The sequence below is a fragment of the Leptodactylus fuscus genome, chromosome 3, assembly GCF_031893055.1.
Source record: "Leptodactylus fuscus isolate aLepFus1 chromosome 3, aLepFus1.hap2, whole genome shotgun sequence".
In the NCBI taxonomy this organism is placed as follows: domain Eukaryota; kingdom Metazoa; phylum Chordata; class Amphibia; order Anura; family Leptodactylidae; genus Leptodactylus; species Leptodactylus fuscus.
In genome coordinates, this window is record NC_134267.1 from 65,587,730 (window position 1) to 65,606,144 (window position 18,415).

Here is an 18,415-nt window from a genome sequence, read left to right on the forward strand (position 1 = left end):
TCTACCGGAAGTTCGCAGGGGGACTCATGTATAAACTGATCCAATATTCGTTTTGGGTTTTTTTTTCCCTCCCCACCCTCCAAAAGTCATCTTTTTTTTTTTTTTTTCTGTCCACAGAGTCACGTGATGCTTATTGTTTGCAGGACAAATTGTACTTTGAAATGGCACCATCCAACTTCCCTTCACAGATACCATTAAATGGATTAACACCAGTGTTAGAGTCTCTGAGAGAGGACTTCTCTTTTTGCGTATTCAGTATAAAACCAGCAGACCTCATTATAGTCTATGGAGCCTTCGGGGTTTCCGCTGGTAAGCACTTTTTAAGCAGACAGGGTCTGCATCTTTGGGGTCCCCACACAGACATGAACAACGGAAACCCGAACACTAATGTGAACATTAGACAAAGGCCCCATATAGTGAAACACAGCCGGAAAAAAAAATGCAGTGAAAATGCAGTTTTTTTCCCATAGAGTGGTGTGATTTTTTGACCGCCGGCCCTCAGCTTTATTAATTAGGACGACGACAGTTACCCGAAATTATTGGTCAATCAGTCATAAATGCGACTATGACCTTATCAATATTAGTACAGGCTGTAGTAACATTGCACAGTCACTATAAAACAGATCCTGTGTGATGTAAAGAGTGAACATTAATTGTTCAAAAGTACCAAATGCAGAGACCTTTACCTTTCAGTACAAAGTTGTTTCTATTATTGAAAGTTCTGTAAAGCCCCATTTACACGACTGTATTTTGTGGGTCCGTAACTGTCCACAATTGTGGATCTGCACAGTATTAAGGTTAAATTGCCATGTTGGTACTTTGTGATAAATTAGTGGGTTAGGAGCAGCTGTTTGGGCACTCGGTCTCTAAAAGGTTTGCCATCACTGCACTAGGGGGTTCTAAAAATAAATAAGATAAAAAAAAAAGTTTAATTTCAAATCACCCCCCCTTCCCTAGACCAAATATAAAAAACAAACATAAGGTAGTCTCACATCTAAAAATACCTAAACTATAACATTAAAAACCCACAGCTTTGTACATGCAAGTTTTAAAAAGTTATGCGGTGTTCACACTTGCGCCACTGTCTCCCCCCCCCCTGCCGTAATTCCGCATAAATCTCAGGAAAAACTGTACCTGTATCCAGCCTCTCTGCGGTGAATCCATTAATTTTTTTTTTACACGGACACAAAGTCCTGCATGTTCGACTTTGTGTACTTGCAAAAAAAAACCAAACAGTTTCACGGCGGAGAGGCTGCATACGGACACTGGCGCTTTGTTTTAACCTCTTCAAGACCGAACCTAAAAGTACCTAGATGACCAGGCCTCATTTTTTCAAATCTGACATGTCACTTTAGGTGATAATAACTTTGAGATGCATTAACTTATCATGGTGATTATGAGATTGTTTTTTCGTGACACATTGTACTTTGTGTCAGTGGTACATTTTGGTCAATATGTTTTGTCTTTAATTATGAAAAAATAGTAAATTTGGTAAAAATAATGAAAAAAATGCGCAATTTTCAAAATTTGTAATGACATGCCTTTCATGTAGAATGTCATACTATCCAAATTATTTCATACATTTAATTTACCATATCTCTGCTTTATATTGGCATCAAACTTTAATTGCCCTTTCATTTTTCAGATGTTATAAGGCTTACAAGTCAAGCAGTAATTTTCTAAATTTTTAACAATATTTCCAACACACAATTTTCAAGGGACCAGTTCAGTTCTGAAGGGGTCTTAAAAGGCCTCTCTAATAGATACCCCCATAAATCACCCCATTCTAAAAGCTTCACTCCTGGAAGAATTCATAACTGCATTTAGGAAGTTTCTTAACCCTTTCAATTAAAACAAAATAGAGGTCAAATTTACAATTTCAATTTTTGTTCACCAATATATTCATTTAGCCCTAGAATTTACACATTCACAATGGGTTAAAGGAGAAAACGCATTCTACATTCTATTAAGTAATTTCCCCCAAGCATGAAACTGTCCCATGTGAGAATGTTAAATGATGTATGGGCACACTGTAGGGTCCAGAACAGAAGGAGCACTATTGGGATTTTGGAGGGCAGACCTTGCTGGAATCTGTTTCAGGCACCATGTCGTATTTGCAGAGCCCCTGACATGCCAGAACAGTGGACGCCCCCCCCCAAATGAGATCATTTTGAAAACTAGACCCCTAAAGGAATGTATCCAGGGGTATAGTGAGCACTTTGACCCTACAGGTGTTTCACAGATTTTTTTTTACCATTGAGACATGAAAATTTTAAATTATGTTTTTTTCTAATATAATGTCACTTTAGCCCCCAATTTTTCATCTTCAGAAGGGGTTAAAGTAGAAATTGCAACCCACATATTGCTACACACTTTCTACTGAATGCAACAATACCCCATATGTTCTGGTATATTGATATACGGGAACATGGCAGCGCTCAGAACGGAAAGAGCGCTAATTGGGTTTTGGAGGCCAGATTTTGCTGGAATCATTATCAGGCACTATGTCCCATTTGCAGGGCCCTCAAGGTGCCCAAACAGTAGAAACCTACAAATTGTGATCCCATTTTAAAAACTAGACCCCTTGAGTTATTCATTGATGGGTATAATGAGTATTTTGACCCCATAGGTTTTGAAAAAAATTGCGTCAAACAAAAATTTTTCATATTTTTTTACACAAAAGTGTCATTTTAAAGGCAGTTTTTGGTACTATTCCGTTATCGGGCCAGCAGAACTTATCAGCACCAGCATTGGGACAGCAGCAGTCAGCATCAGGAATGACATCCGAGGACTGACTGCTGGCCCGATACTAGTGCCCAGCTCTCCTTCCATCTGCCCCGTACCGCTCTCTGGCCCAACTCTCCTTCCATCTGCCCCGTACCCCTCTCCCCGCCACACGACTAGGCTTGACCGACATTACTAGTCGCAAGGACACTGCAGGAAGTTTGTCCCTCTGGGTCGCCATAGCTCCCCGCCATTACTATGGTCGGCGTGTCCCTGAATCTCCGTCCCCACTTTCAGGACCCTTTATTGAGCCCCGGTATTTGCTATTTTCTTCCTTCCAATCTCCGTTCTCTGTACCGGCCATGACTTCCAGTGCAAGCGTCTTTCTTTCCTCCTGAATGCGAACGGCCAGATTGAAAGCGCCGAGATGAGGCCTAGTCGAGTGGTGGGTAGAGGGGGTACGGGACAGATGTAAGAAGAGCTGAGGGGCAGCACTGGGAGGATGGAGGGAGGCATCGATGAACTGGCTACTAGAGACAGGGCGCCAACATCGGGCCAGCAGTCAGTCCTTGGGGCGGGCCAGAGAGGGGTACGGGGCAGATGGAAGGAGAGCTGGGCACAAGCATCGGGCTAGCAGTTAGTCCTCGGATATCATTCCCGAAATGCTGACTGCTGCTGTCCCGATGCTGGTGCTGATAAGCTCTGCTGGCCCGATAACGGAATAGTACCCAGTTTTTTTCCCATAACGCATGAAAATGAAGAAAAACAACCCAAAATAGATGACCCCATTTCTCTTGTGTTCAAAAATGTACACTCTGTGGCCTTAATCCTATGTACGGACACACGGTAGGGCCCAAAAAGATGGGAGCACCAACTGGGTTTCAAGACACAATTTTTACTTCTAAATGTTTCAAGCCCATTGCACATTTAAACAAGATTTGAGTTACCAAAACAATTGAAAACTCCCATAAATGACCCCATTTTATAAATTAGACCCCTTAAGGTAAGGTATAGCCATTTCACAGATTTTAATAACCTTGGGATGTGTAGGTTAAAAATTACTTAAATTTCCCTTTATCTCCAAAGTTTTCATTTTCACAAGGGGTTAAAGGAGAAAAAGCCCCCACAGTTTGTTATACAATTTCTCCTGAACACGGCGATACCCCATATGTGGTGTAAGAAAGTGACAGGAAAAGTCCTGGAAGGACGCTATATCTCCCCCAGAGTCCTCTCATATGTGTGGTGAGTGAGGGCTTCATATAGCAGTTTAACCTCTTCTCATCCTACTGCAGGAAGGAGCTTGTGTGCACAGGTGGGAACAGTTAGGTCTAATTACAGGCCTATAAAGCCTCTCAAGACTTATGTCCTGGGCAGTTCCTGGGCCATGTTGAGTGGTGGAGCCAGGTCCTGGCCATCCCAACCGAAATCTGGTGAGACAAGTGAGTGCTCCACAGTGTCTATTTTGTTGATTTTCTTTTGTCCGTGTGGTTGAAGCAAGCCACACGTATAGACAGAGTGCTGGTGTGTAGTTAGTCGCCTAGCCGGGCAGGTATTTGTGTTTCCCGTTTTGCCTGAAGTAAAGGCCTGTGTATTTTGTTTGCCAACACCGTTAAACTTTTTTTGTTGCAAAATAAATGCACAGGTAAACCCTGTTGAACTTGAATTTGGTGTCTGTCTCTGACTGTCTGGGTCCGCTGCTGCTACCGCTGAGCCTACCTCCCCCACATTGGCCATAATCTTCTGTATGGGTACATGGTGGGGCTCAGAATGGGGGGGGGGGGTGCCGATAACGTCGCAGAACCGCTTCAGTTCATGACTGATCACGTTCATGTTTGATCACAGAACTGAAAATCGGAGCGCCGCTCTGAGTGGAGAATATAGAGAAGGGTGTTAGCTATCACATATAGCGAACACCTGCTCCTGATGTTGCGCGCAGGAACATCTACCTGCGGGCGGCATCTCATGTCAGTGAAAGTTTGTTACTGCAACAAACTTTCCCTGACGTGGCTGCTACATGATCGGTACCTGAATCTATCAGGTCCCGATCATGTCTCCGTGGACCCCAGCAGCTATTAGCACTTGGGGAGATCCAATCTCCATCTTAAGAGGCTCCGTTTATAAACGTCCCCACGGCACAGAACCCATGCCGTGAGGACGTTTATTTACCCATTGAAATGAATGGCTGCCAGCAAGCTGTCCCCAACCAGTTTTTCCTGGGATTTAGGGGGAATCATGGCAGACAGGTGCAGAGCGCAAGTGTGAACGTTGCACTCATGGACAGATTTTTATTTTCTTCAAAGTTTGGATTTTTGCAAAAGTATTAAAACATAACAAGAACTGTTTGTTTGCTATTCCTGTGACTAAATATAGCCAATTGTGTTTTCTTCCCAATTCCACCCGAACTTCCTAGTACACAGTATTAGGCTAAGGCCACACGTAGCGAGCTGCAGCCATAAAACGCAGTGGAAACTCATTGCAGTTTTTTCCGCAGCGTTTTTCACAAAAAATCTGCAGTTTTCCTCTGTGAACTTTCTGCCCCTATTACATCTAGATGGAAACCACCAGCATTGCCTTAGGTATAACTGACATGCTGCAATCTTCAACAAAAAAGCAGTGACCCTCAGAAATGGAGTCCGACGGCTTTCCGTTCATTTTACCAATGCAGGACTTTCATTTGTGCCGATTTTAGGCAGACTTAGCAGCAGAGTCAACACTAGTGTGAATTCAGCCTTAATTTTGTACCGTTACCAAGTCCTGAAAAAACATGAGCCCTATTGTTATTACTGTCAAAGGGAACATTGCTGTGTCAAGGAGGGGTTAATAAAGTAAAATTGAAGAGACATGGAATAATAACTATAAACAGCACTAATAACATATGCTGTAAGTTGTGTGGTGAAAGGGTCGCAGCCCCCTGTATGGATAAACCATGGCAGGTCAGTGCACGTCACATGTAGCCTCCATCTTGGTACGTGTGCGTTCCAGCTACCCCTACCCGGCATGCAGTGCGACGACTCAATTCTCCTCCTTCATGGTTTGGCTCCCCCCTCCCTGGGGTGACGTGGGCCCGGGTGTGTCACGTGATGATTCGGTGGCTTTTGCTCTGTTATCTCGGTTGCTAGTTGACACTTGACGAGCGGAAAATCTATAGAGGGGAGAGTTCCGGCTGAGGTCGGAGATGAGAGGCGGCTGAGGGGTTAAGACGAGGTAGGTAAATGGTGAGGTGTCATGTGTACGCGGGACGTGTGTTCAGGCTGAGGGGCATGGATGAAGGTTGGGTGACAAGGAGGACACTGTGCAGCACGAATGGTGGCTGCGAGCGCTATGTGAGAGGGAAGATGCTCCTCCATCTGTGTAGTGGATACAATATCCATGATGTACGATTGGGTGATCCCTCCTGTCAGCACAAACCCCAGGTCCTGCTAGATGATGGATCATGTCTTAGGTCTGACAGCTCATCTCATACAAAAAGGCAATGCAGATTCTTTTTCTGACATTTTAGTAATTTAATTGCAACTTACAGATCACAGATTATTGTGTGAAAAATTAAAAATTTTTTTTTTTTCTTTATTTTTATCGTGTTCATTAAGGGAATTGATTTTCTTTCTAATTATTTATGCACCTTAGATCTAAACCTGCCACAGCAGTCCTAGTTATATGGGACAACAGCTGTGACTAGTAGCAACTGGGTAGACGATGATAAAATGGAATAGTTAAGAGTAGGGCTACATGGCGATTTTGGGCGGGACTCGCGGACTGTCGCACAACCAAAGATCACCAGGTCACTCTGATTTCTTCACAAATGTTAGAGGAATAGAATTGTACCTCAATGCCTAGGATGTCCCAAGTGGTCCCAAAGAACGGAAACCTGAACACTAGTGTGAACCTAGTGTAAGTCATGGTTACGTCACAATGCGCCTCCTTTCATTAAGCAGCCAAAGTCGTCATTTAGCATTAGCCTAAAAGTAGGTTCTGGCTGGCATGGATCCAGTAGGTGGTGCTGTTTTGGCTTGGGTGTCTACGCCACATCCTGTTACTGTTCGTGTTATTCACCAGACCCTGCATCCACGGCAAACCAGACTAGATAGGGTAGGGTTGCAATTAGAAGAGACATATTTACTGACTGTGACCATGCTGCAGCGACTAATGCCAAGGGGGGGTGAGGGGTGTTATCTGTGAGAAGCTGGCAGGTGGAGTTTGCCAGACCTCGAAGCTACCATGCCCAGAGCCAAGGTGTTTTCACCTACTGGATCCCCAGCATACCAGAGGGATTGTACGTTTAGGCTTCATGTAAGTGGACTGGTTTTTCACGGCTAGTACACAGGCCCATTATTTTCTGTGGCCCTGTACACACGCCTGGAGTAAAACTGTGGACAGGTCCTATACCTGGCGTTTGTGAAGATTGGGCTCACCAAAGGAAGTTATTGGGGCTGTGGGGGCAAGGGACGCATGCAGATATCATCCATGTACTGTCTGTGACATTTTAGCATGGACCTCGCACATGCACACGTTAGTGTGCGTATAGCCTTAAACAAATCATGCCGCTGTAAGCCAATAATACCGGTGTTTGGCATGATTGTGACTGGCAGGTCATGAGCCGGTTTAGTCCAACCCACTTGGATTTCAGCTAAACTGCACCATGGTCACTACAGTTGATGCTAAGATCATATGAGCAATCCAAACATCAATCACCAAAATCTAAAGCTAGCCAAAGCCTACAAGTAACAGAGATTTAACAAATGAATCTGATTTGGACATCCCCATCTATTGCTGAAAGTCTGCATGACCATCTGATACTGGTGGTGGGCCCACTTCATTAGCATATCGGGGAAAACTAAACATTCTACTATAAAAGATATAGGTGCTTATTTTCAGTGTGGCGATCCACTAAGCCAGCTTTTTGCACCATTATTAAAATGAGCTTGGGATAGGCCTGAGCTGTGACCTGGCTGTGTGACCAAGAATGTGAAGTCACGTGGTCAGTGAAGCAAGTACTCAGGAGAGCTGCTACTTCAGACTGCTGATCTGCGGACGTTGTGGGTGTTCAACCCCAATGAATCTTTAATGTCTAAATTACCCTAAGCATGGGTCATCAAATAAGTCCTAGGAAAACCCTTTAGGCTGAGGCCCCATGTTGTGGAAATACAGCATTTTTGTTGCAGATTTTGTTGTTTATTTATTTTTTGGCCAAAGCCAAGAATGGCTACAGTGGCAATAGGAAATATATAGGAAGTTCCTCTACTTCTCCCCTCTGATCAATCCAATGCTGGTTTTGGCTCAAAAAACCAACAAAAAAGCTGTGTTTCTACAATGTGGGGCCTCAGCCTTAATCTCACATTAATTTCACATCCCATTCCCAATCTAATATTGGTGACATCAGTCTAACCTTTTGCTTCTGGTTTAGGCTTAGAGGTCAGACGGAAGTGCTGTCAGATTTTTGGAAATCACCAGGCTGTGAAACAAGCACACCCTTCATTGTGATTTTAAGGGCATGCAAATGATGCTAGTAGTACGTGGTGAACCTGTCTGACAGATCCTCTTTACCATGTTGATATTTTTCATTCTTGAGGTATGTGTAGTTCCTTCCACGGGATAACAGTCGCATGAGTGTACATTCCTGCATATGATTTCATGTAAAGTTCTGAGTGTGTACTGTAGCCCATGCCATATATCCATTGTGACTGTGGTATACTTTACAGGAGTTTTCAGGGACTTTTTAATTGATGAGCTGTCCTTAGGATAGGTCATCAACTGAAAATCTGTAGGGGTCTGACTCCTAGGAACCAGTGGGTTACCTGTTTCACAGGTCATGTGATATCAAGTGCATTAGTCTTATTCCCTCATCACAGCTCACTTGTTTCAAGTGAATGGACTGATCTGTGATCAGAGTAGAGCACATGTACAAATATACAGTATTGTGTTTGGTAAGTGCTGATAAGGCTGCAGCCTCTTCAAACAGCTGATCGTCCAGGGGCCGGGTGTTAGATCATTGGAACAGATGACTGTTCCTATATGGCTATCAAATCAGAAAATCGAATGGAAAACTACCACAAAAATTGTTTTGTTTAGTTTTTCCAAAAAATGTTGTGTGTTGATACTAGTCCGACAAAGTATGCATTATTTCACTTTTATAAATAAAACTCGGCTGGCCAGTCACCACCTCCACCAAATCCAATTCCCGGCATCCTGTAATAGTCACCACATCACTGATTCCAGTGCAGTTGGCATTTTTCCTCTCCTCCCCACCATTGCTAAGCAATTGATGAGCCTTAGGCTACGCTCACATTGGTATTGTCTTGCCTGTTGTTGTGATATAGGATCAGGACTGAAAACATGACAGGTGCAGGCAGAGCTCCTTCTGTTTGCATTTGTCATCATTGATTCTAATTCTAATGTTTATATAAAAACTTTATTTGTTTTTTTTGCACTGATTGCTCAAGAATGGCGGGGGCTCGAAAGAAGACTCTGATGGTGTCAGAATCAGTGGAGTGACATCGATTAGGGTGCAAATAACTAGAGTTGGTGAAGGCGACGAAAGTTGGGGTTTTTTTGTAGTTTTTTGGGGAATAAGAGCCAACAAGTGCAAATGGCCGTTCACGGATTGTCAGCCAAAATCTGCCTTTTTGTCAGATGTATATTGTATAATGTTTGTAGCTATTTTGAGCATGTAGATGTGTGGGGAATTCTGTTTTCTCTATGTGGTATGGAAGCTCTGTATTCTTCTGTCTGACCTGTCCTTGCAGTGCCCATAAAGAGAAACTTGTTCACCTTTTTTTTTTTTTTTTTTTTTTTTGTGGCAGCCCCCCACAATCATATTTATTGTTGAAGGGAAGCTACAGTTGCGCATTAGAAATACCACATTAAAGGGGTTTTCCGGGCAAAACATGGTGTTTTTTTTTTTTTTTTTTAAATGTCTACTAGGGCTATTAATGGGTTAATAAATGCACCCTTACACCTTCTTGTGAGAAGACTTCTCCTTTTTTTTTTTTTTTTTTACTGATTCTGCAGGGGTCATGCTCTTCTCCGTCACTGCTCTGTTCTCTGCAGCGATGATCCACCTCTACTGCCCATGCGGAAGCTGCGTAGTAGACTTGGATTATCGGCAGCAGTGCGCAGAACAGCGCTTGGAAAGGAGGAAAGTGAAGGAGGAGCTATCTCACAGGAAGAAGCATGGAGGGTAAGTATAATGGGGTGGAGGAGGCTGTGTAGTAGTGACGATCCGTTTCCAAAAATGGGGAAACGGATCATCACCGGATCATCATCAGAAAATATCCCTAGGGCTGGTCACATGACCACCCCAGGGGTAAGGGTAACTATACATTTTTGATTAATTATGTTGTTTAGAAAGTAGGAGGGGGGGAAGGTGTTTAGATTAGTGCAGGGATTTCCAGTTATCCAGGACAACCCCTAACTTGCATCACTGCCTTTGTCGGCTGATTCCGTCACATTTAGATGCAGAATCTAGATCCTGATATGATACTGAATGTATGAAAATGGCTCTAGAGTTACTGAACCAAGCTACAAAATATGATGATTCAACCTCTGGAGAATTGATTGGCCGCAGTGAACAAGATCTAGGTGTGACACTGTCCTTACTTTTTATTCTTGTCTATATTTGTCTGCCTCATTATATCCCATAGTTGTCATCCTCTCAGGCATCTTAATTGTTTGTTATTTTAATCCTTGGCTGATGGGTTATTTTTAGGTGTTAAGTTTCAATGGATGATGTTTTCATTGTTTTACAATTCTTTATTTGTAAAACTTAATAGTATTGGTGGTTCTCGTCATTGACCACGTTCTGTGTGTAATTTTCCGTTTGAACAATTACAAAAGAAAATAATTAGTTTCTGTAATATTTAAAACATACCGTCAGTTATCAACAGCTTTGGATAAATGAATATGGTAGTTCAAGTGAATATACAGTATAAAACTTTGTAATATATTTAATTAAAGAAATGTCTTCTTTACTTTTTAGGCTTAGTTACATTCTACATATCAGTCTATGATGAGAGGAGGAGGCTACTAGAAAAGACGCTCGAATAATTTCTGCTGCTTTTTTTTTTTTTTTAAACACTGGTAGGCTTGCAGATAAGAGGCTACCAGTGCACAGAATGAGGCAATAAATCAATTAGCCAGCCAGCAGCAATAAAACAGATTTCCTTAATAAAAATATATTACAAAGTTGTTTATAACTGAAAGTGTGTTTTATAGGGGTTATCTAGGGCCTTTTTTTTTTTTTTTTTTTTAAGTTCCTTCTTCTGGGGTTCGATTTCAGTTGACCCATGGGTTTGTAGTCTGTTTCTGACTCTGGGTCATGTAATTGTAGCCAAGTCGCTTTGCCTGCTCCCTTCTCTCCCATTTGCAAAGGGCTGACATTACTATTACAGTGATCTACTCACCATACTACAGGAAGTTGGATTTACTCTGGTGCTGATTTTGATACCTTCACCCAGAGTCAGAACCAGCCCAAAAACCCAAGATAAGACCAAAATAGTACCCAGGAGGAAATAATGTTTAAAGGGCATGGGGTAACAGCTTTAGAGTGGCTGAGTTTAGAAAAAAAAAAAAAAGACAAACAAGATTGTTCTAAAATACCCTGAGTTTGTATAAAAAGAACATGTCAGTACTTAACACCCTAATCCCCCTATGGTGTTTGTTTATAGGCTAAGGGCCCGTTCACATCTGCGCCCCGGTCTCCGTTCTGCAGGTTTCCGTTTCCTGCACAAAACAGAGGCAGGAGACGGAAACCTGCAGGACTCTTTCTCATCCATTCATTTGAATGGGTGAGAAAGCTGTCCGGCTGTGAGCGGCGGTGAGCGTTTTATGCTCTCCGCTGTGAAACCGGGTTTTTTAATCCGGACACAGAGTGGGACATGCAGTACTCTGTGTCCGGATTAAAAAAAGCGGTTTCGCGGCGGAGAGCATAAAACACTCACGGCCGGACCCGGTCTGTGGTTTCCGTCTTCTTGCATGCAGAAGACGGAAACCACAGAACGGAGTGCCGAACGCAGGTGTGAACATAGCGTTACAGTGATGACGTGCTGTACCAGCAATTGCCGTACTAGTTGGCATCACTGTTGTCTTGCTGGTAGGGTCTTTCTCTAGAGAGATATATAAAAAGAATAGATCCCCTGGAGAAAACACACAGTAGCCATGTACAGTATACAAAGTTTATTGTGCACCTAAAATATGCACAAGAAAGTGAACCAAGGAGCGGAACATATTGCAAATGGATTTATTGCAAATGCATATGCTGCCTGCTCTTAGTATTAGCTGTTCCATTTACAACTACTATACTTACTTATTTTTACATTACCCTTTCTAATTTGTTACCATGTGAATAGTTGCTTCCTGATTTGAAGTGTACTTGGGTAGGGTTTACACTACCATTGGTGTCTGCTCAGAAGGTGTCTGTTTAAAAAACAGAGACGGACACCTATCATAACAGACACATACGGACAGTAACTTATGGTTATCAGTTACTGTCCATTATATGTCCATTGCCCATAGATCTCATTGTTAAAAAAATAAAAGTCCTGCATGTAGGATGTTTTTGTCCGCTTGAAAAAACAGAAATGATTGTAAATGGACACTAAAGGACATAAACGGACACTAAGGGTCCATTCATACGGAGGAAAATGGTGAGAAATTTGGTGTGGAAATTCAGCGCTGAAAAAAAAGAAAAAGGAACCCATTGAAGTCAATGAGAGGCTTTTTTTTCAACGCTGAAATTCAACACCAAATTCCTCACTATTTTCCTCCATGTAAATGAACCCTAAAGGACACAAGAAAAAATCCCATTGAAATGAATGGAAATTGCAAACTGACCAGCTAGTGTATTTTGCTAAAATCTTGTATGGACAGTAGCTAAGGACACTGCTGCGCAGACACCAACGGTAGTGTGAACGCCCCCTTACAATATTTTTCGAGTAGCCATTCATAGTAGATCAAGGATCAGTTACGTGCAACACTGTAGTGGTTTTTAAAAAAGAAAAATTCTCAACCTGTAAACTTGCTGAATTGGAAACTTCTAATCTTAAGAGAGCCTTCACACGGAGTTACGGTGCGCTCATTCTGATCATAAAAACACGTTCAGAATGAGCGCGTAAAAAGCAGCTCCCATTGACTTGAATGGGAGCCGACATACGTGCGCTCCCCCATTGAATTCAATGGGAGGCTTTTTTCCCTGTGCTTTCAATGTATTACGCGCGTAAATATATGAATGAGCAGCATCCCCCAACATTGTTTGGCATGCTGGTGTACACTTGTATAGACCACCCTTACTATAGTTCTATTATAAAAGTCCAGGAATGTCCTAGTATTGTACTTGCATGAAGGATGCTTCAAAATAATGTATATACTTAATATTCAATAGTCATAAGATTTGGGCCCTTCAGTATGGTCCTCACTATGAATCAACACTTTGTAAATGACTACTGTAGATACGTCAGATCAGATCATCGGATGTGTAATTGCCTTCATCTGTGATGAGTAGAGAATTATAATGCTACGTGTAAGACACAGTAAGTAAAGACGATCACAAGGAGGTCTTGGTCCTGGATAGTATTTCTGTCCCTAGTAAACAGTATCTGAGTAGCTGTAACTGTATGTGGCTACCTATATTTAGAGCAGACAGTGCATTACTTAGTAACATGGCAGGGTTGGAAAAAGAAGTGTACGTTTAGTTAAATTTATTCTTAGACAGTGTTGATCCAGTGGAAGCCAAAATTCCCTGAGGTAGAAGCTAATTTTTCATATCTTACAGAGAAAAATTCCACTTACTTCTGCCCTAGGATTTAGAAATTAATGCTCAACATATGATCACTTGTCTCTACTGGAATAGCCGTCTGCCTATAACCAATACTGCAGTCAGGAAACTGAATTCCACATCCCCTTTCAGTATTGAGTCCCAAGACTTGAAACATAACTGCGTTATCAGACATGCAGGGTAACTTAAAGGGGTTGTCCACTTTCAGACCAATATTGAGAGAACAACGTTATTGTTTCTATAATAAAAAGTTCTACAATTTTCCAATATACTCTCTGCATTAATTCCTCACAGTTTTCTAGATTTCTGCTTGCTGTCATTCATTCTGCTTACTTCCAGTGGATGAAAATCAGTCCATGGTCATATGATGGATACACAGGATACTATAAGGAGCTGTGCACCTGTGTGTAAGTCACATGACCCTGGACTGATTGGTTTTTAATGGGGGGGGGGGGGGTAATCCTTTCTGCTGTGTTTAGTGTTTTAGTAGTTGTAATTGGCCTCTGAATTATTTACAAGTGCATTAACCATTGGTGCTTTTTATTTCCGGCAGACTCTGCAGGTTGTATTTAATGAGATGCTTATAAAGGGAGTCTATCACATTCCTCGACCCCTTCAGGCTGCCACCATAGTGACAGGTGCTGTGACATTCTTACATATTATACCTACATTATGTTTCACAGTCCCGTGGAGGCTGAAAATAGAAGTTTTCTTCATTATGCAAATTAGGTACTTGAGCACAGGGGGCATTCCCTGAGATCCCCCTCCCTTTCATTTCAATGGGGCCTGCAAGGCAGAATCCACCTGAAGAAAGATCATGACGCTCCTTTTTTCCTCTATCTGAAAAATCCACCAGAGGAAAAAATATGCCTCACATTGAAATGAATTTGAGAGTTAGGGGGCATTCACACTACGGAACGCCAGCGTGTATCACAGCCGTACACGCCGGCGTTACAGCAGGGCTGCCGGACACTTCCCATTCATTTCTATGGGAGCCGGCATGCGAGCGCTCCCCATAGAAATGAATGGGAAGTGTCCGGCAGCCCTGCTGTAACGCCGGCGTGTACGGCTGTGATACACGCTGGCGTTCTGTAGTGTGAGTGCACCCTAAGGAGGCATATTTGAGGTAGATTCCAGCTCAAAACTGGCCTGAAAAAAACTCTGTGATTTGTAAAAAAAAAAAAAAAAAAAAAAGTTTGCAGAGGTTGAGCCTCATTTATAATAATGCGCACCTTCTACAGGGCCTTTCACCTGCACTGTAATATATGGCAACTTGTAACTGGCATGGATTTCAGGGATCATTTACACCAGTTCCTTGATCACACCTTGATGTCTTTCGGGAAAGTGGCAGGGAGGCGTAAAATATATATATATATATATATATATATATATATATATATATATATATATATATAAAAAAAAAGTTACAAATTTTTGTGTAAAACTTCAATTTGCATTTCTGCATGATAAATCTCCTCCATTGAGTACTTCACTATTTTAATCTGCATTTCAGTCAGAAGGGGTTCAATGGCTCATTAAAGAGGTTGTCCAGGATCCGTTTTTTTTTGTTTGTTTGTTTGGAAAGGGTGAAGGTGAGAAAAACCAAAACACGTACACTCATGTCCCCGTTGCTCCGGTGTCTTCCACCTCGGCCTGATCCTGCTTTATCTGGTCTGGTCTTGTTTTGGTAGAAGTCCCCACTGCACATGACTGCTGAGGCCAATCATTGATCATGTGCAGGGGGGTGGGACTTCCGCTGGAAGAGGACCCCTGGAGCAGCAGGACAGGACCCCAGTGGGAGAAAATACCGCACAGTACATGTTTAATAGATGTCTAAACATCATGGACAAGTATAGTCTGCTGTGCTCTTCCATACAGTAAAAAAAAGACAAAAGTGGATCCCTACAAATGGAGGTTAAAAACATATTTGTGTTCTCTGCATATTGGGGGAATATTATGGGTTATTTTAATGCAATGGGAGCTTTTCTGGCACATACATTTAATATACATTGCAGACACTGTGTGAAAAATCTTTAAAAACCAACTTGGACAGATGATAGCAGTTTGTGATCTAGATGGCCACAGTCACCAACCCCAACAATATAGTGTAAAGTAGACTTGATGTATCAGCTGATGGAGAAGGGTATAGCATATATGCTGGTAGTGCCTAGTGCGTGCTGAGCTGAACAGCAGTCTTGGGGGACTGGTTTCAATGGATATACTACTTATCAGCTGTGGCCTTTTAAGTAGGGTTGTTAAGCAGTGCACCCTTAGCAACTAGTCAGACGTGCATGGAGTGGCGTGCTACACCTGGCCTTACCTTCTTCTATGTTCAGAGGAGGCAGGTTTTATAGGAGAACAGTTTTTGCCTTTTTAAAAGCTGCGATTGCATTGAAACCCCCAACAACCACCACGTTTACATCACAGACAGGGTTACAGTAGAAGGTAACACCTCTACAGGTAACACCACTCACTCATCATTGTATCTATCCACTACGATGTCACAAACTTTCTTCTTCTCCGTGTAGACAACACATCTAGAAAACCTCATTGCGCAGCTCCAGTCTATTGTTGCTTATGGTTAGCATAATGTTGTAAAACGGAGAAAGAACTACAGCCAAAATACACAAATAATAAGAAATAACTTCACAACATATTTTTGTAATATTGATTAATAAATTTATATATTTTTACACATAAGAAAACCACCATATTACAGCAGGGCAGATGGAAATATGCCACAAAACAGTGAAGACAACAGGAAAATGCACCAGGGGAACACACAAAATATTATTTATATATATATATATATATATATATATATATATATATATATATATATATATATATATATTCTCATGTGAACCGCAAAGCAAAATGCCCATAATCTTGACTCATAACTGATGAAGTACAATATCCATATTAGTGCGATATTGCAGGTTCACTCACTAGATGTAGAGGATACATGACAGTGACCAAGGCAGAAAATCAATGACTAAGGGTGACAATGACAATGCACAACCACTCAATCATGATAATAAATGACAATACAAATTACCTAGCATCACAGGTAATGTGATTACCTAGGGGTAATGTGTTACCCCTAGGTGCAAGAGAGTCCACCTCTATACGTTTCATCCTACTATAGGACTTCCTCAGGAGGTTTATGATATATAGCATAATGCGGTAAAGCATGTTATAAAGTTGCTGGTAACAGAGAAGAGAAGAGGCTCAGGGAAGATCGCAACTCCCAACCCTCCCCCCAAAAAAACCCCAAAAACAACAACAACAAAAAACTGCAATCACTAAGTAAGGTTCTGATTAGACTCAGGTGAATGGGCCTTATTATGGCGAAGTCTCAAGACACAGAGTCCGCAGCTAAGTCAGCCGTGGCACAGATGACCATGCTGTGCTCTTAAATCATGGCTGTTCTGTGAGACCTGCTGATTTATTAGTAATAAAGCTTAGCCTGTGTAAGGGATGCACTAGGAAGCTTATTTTTTGTTTATTTTTTTGTCCCCTTACTAGGCTATCCCAAAAATGAGCTGTGTATATATGCTATTGCCTCTTTGTTAAAGTGATTCTATCAGTGGAATCCCTTTTTCTACAGACACGACATTGGAATAGTGTTTAGAAAGGCTATTCTTCTCCTACCTTTCTTTTTCTGATCCACAGCGCCATTCCTGATAATGATCTGTTTTATTCCTTATGCAAATGAGTCTTCAGAAAGCACAAGGGGCATCCCCTGTGCTCACCGAAGATGCGCTCTAGTGACACCTCTGTCTTCATCTGCTGACGCTTATCTGCTGCGTCATCAGGTGGCAGAGCCGACTGTGCATGTCCATGCAGCCATTTTCTGTAGCCTCTTACACGAGTGTCCGTTTGGCCACAGGAAAATTGCTGAATGGACACGCACAGCCGGCTCTACCGGCTGATGACGCAGCAGAGAGGCGTTGGCAGAAGAAGACAGAGGCATCACTGGAGCATCTTCGGTGACAACAGGGAACGCCTCTGTACTTTCTAAAGACTCATTTGCTTAAGGAATAAAAAAGAAAATTCTCAGGAATGACGGTGCAGATCAGAAAAAGAAAGGTAGTGTGAAGGTAGACCATGTCCATTCTTATTTTTATACATGCTTTATACTGCTTAAGAAATTATATTTTTCTTTGTGCAACGTTTATACATTAAGATGGCGCCTGTATCCAGTACCGCACCCAGATGCTGACGCACATGATCGTCATGTGGTTTACAAGAAAGACAGTATCATTTCTCGGGAAATTGAAAGCTAAGAGATGTTGAAATTTAACAGCCAATGACTGATCGCCAGTGTATTCGGATACAAGACGTATATGCTTACAGCCTGCCTTTTTCTTATCTTTCTTGCATTCCTGTATAAAAACTGTAACTTCCTCAATAAACCTCAGTTCTGTGTGAACAGGCATCACGCTCATTGCATGGACTGGGATTAACCCTGACATATGTGTCAGAATTCATTCTAGTCAGCGCGCACATGCATGATTGATTTGGAGCAGGTGACTGACCACTGTAAGTGACCCGTACTCTGGCGGGGGTTCTCCCTCAACAGTAGGAGAAGAATAGTCTTTCTAAAGTCTATACCGACATGGTGTTTGTAGAAAATGGAGTTCTAATGATAGAAACCCTTTAAGCTCCTTCAGATTCTCCTGGTGTATTGAGGCCGTATTTGTATTGTATTGCCATAGTGTCATGAAACTGTGGATGTGTATCTCCTGCACACGCGAGCTGTATACCAGTGAAGCTCCTATTATGTTTCTCTTTCAGAGCCTATATCTGGTTTCTTTCTCTTTTGCAAACTTTACTCTCTTGACAGACAAACTACTAGCTCCCCGTCCATTATATATGCAGTGTGATAGAGACGATAAACTTCTAAGAAGGTCTGTAGGTTAT

At 42.0% G+C, this 18,415-nt stretch overlaps 1 protein-coding gene across 1 annotated transcript in view; it reads left to right on the forward strand.

Moving 5' to 3' along the window:
• Positions 1-5,783: 5,783 nt before the first annotated feature.
• Positions 5,784-18,415, forward strand: part of CNST (consortin, connexin sorting protein) — an 89,159-nt gene continuing 76,527 nt past the window's right edge. Inside the window, exon 1 of the mRNA XM_075267695.1 lies at positions 5,784-5,928. The gene's annotated coding sequence lies outside the window, so the exon portion shown is untranslated. The remainder of the gene's footprint in view (positions 5,929-18,415) is intronic.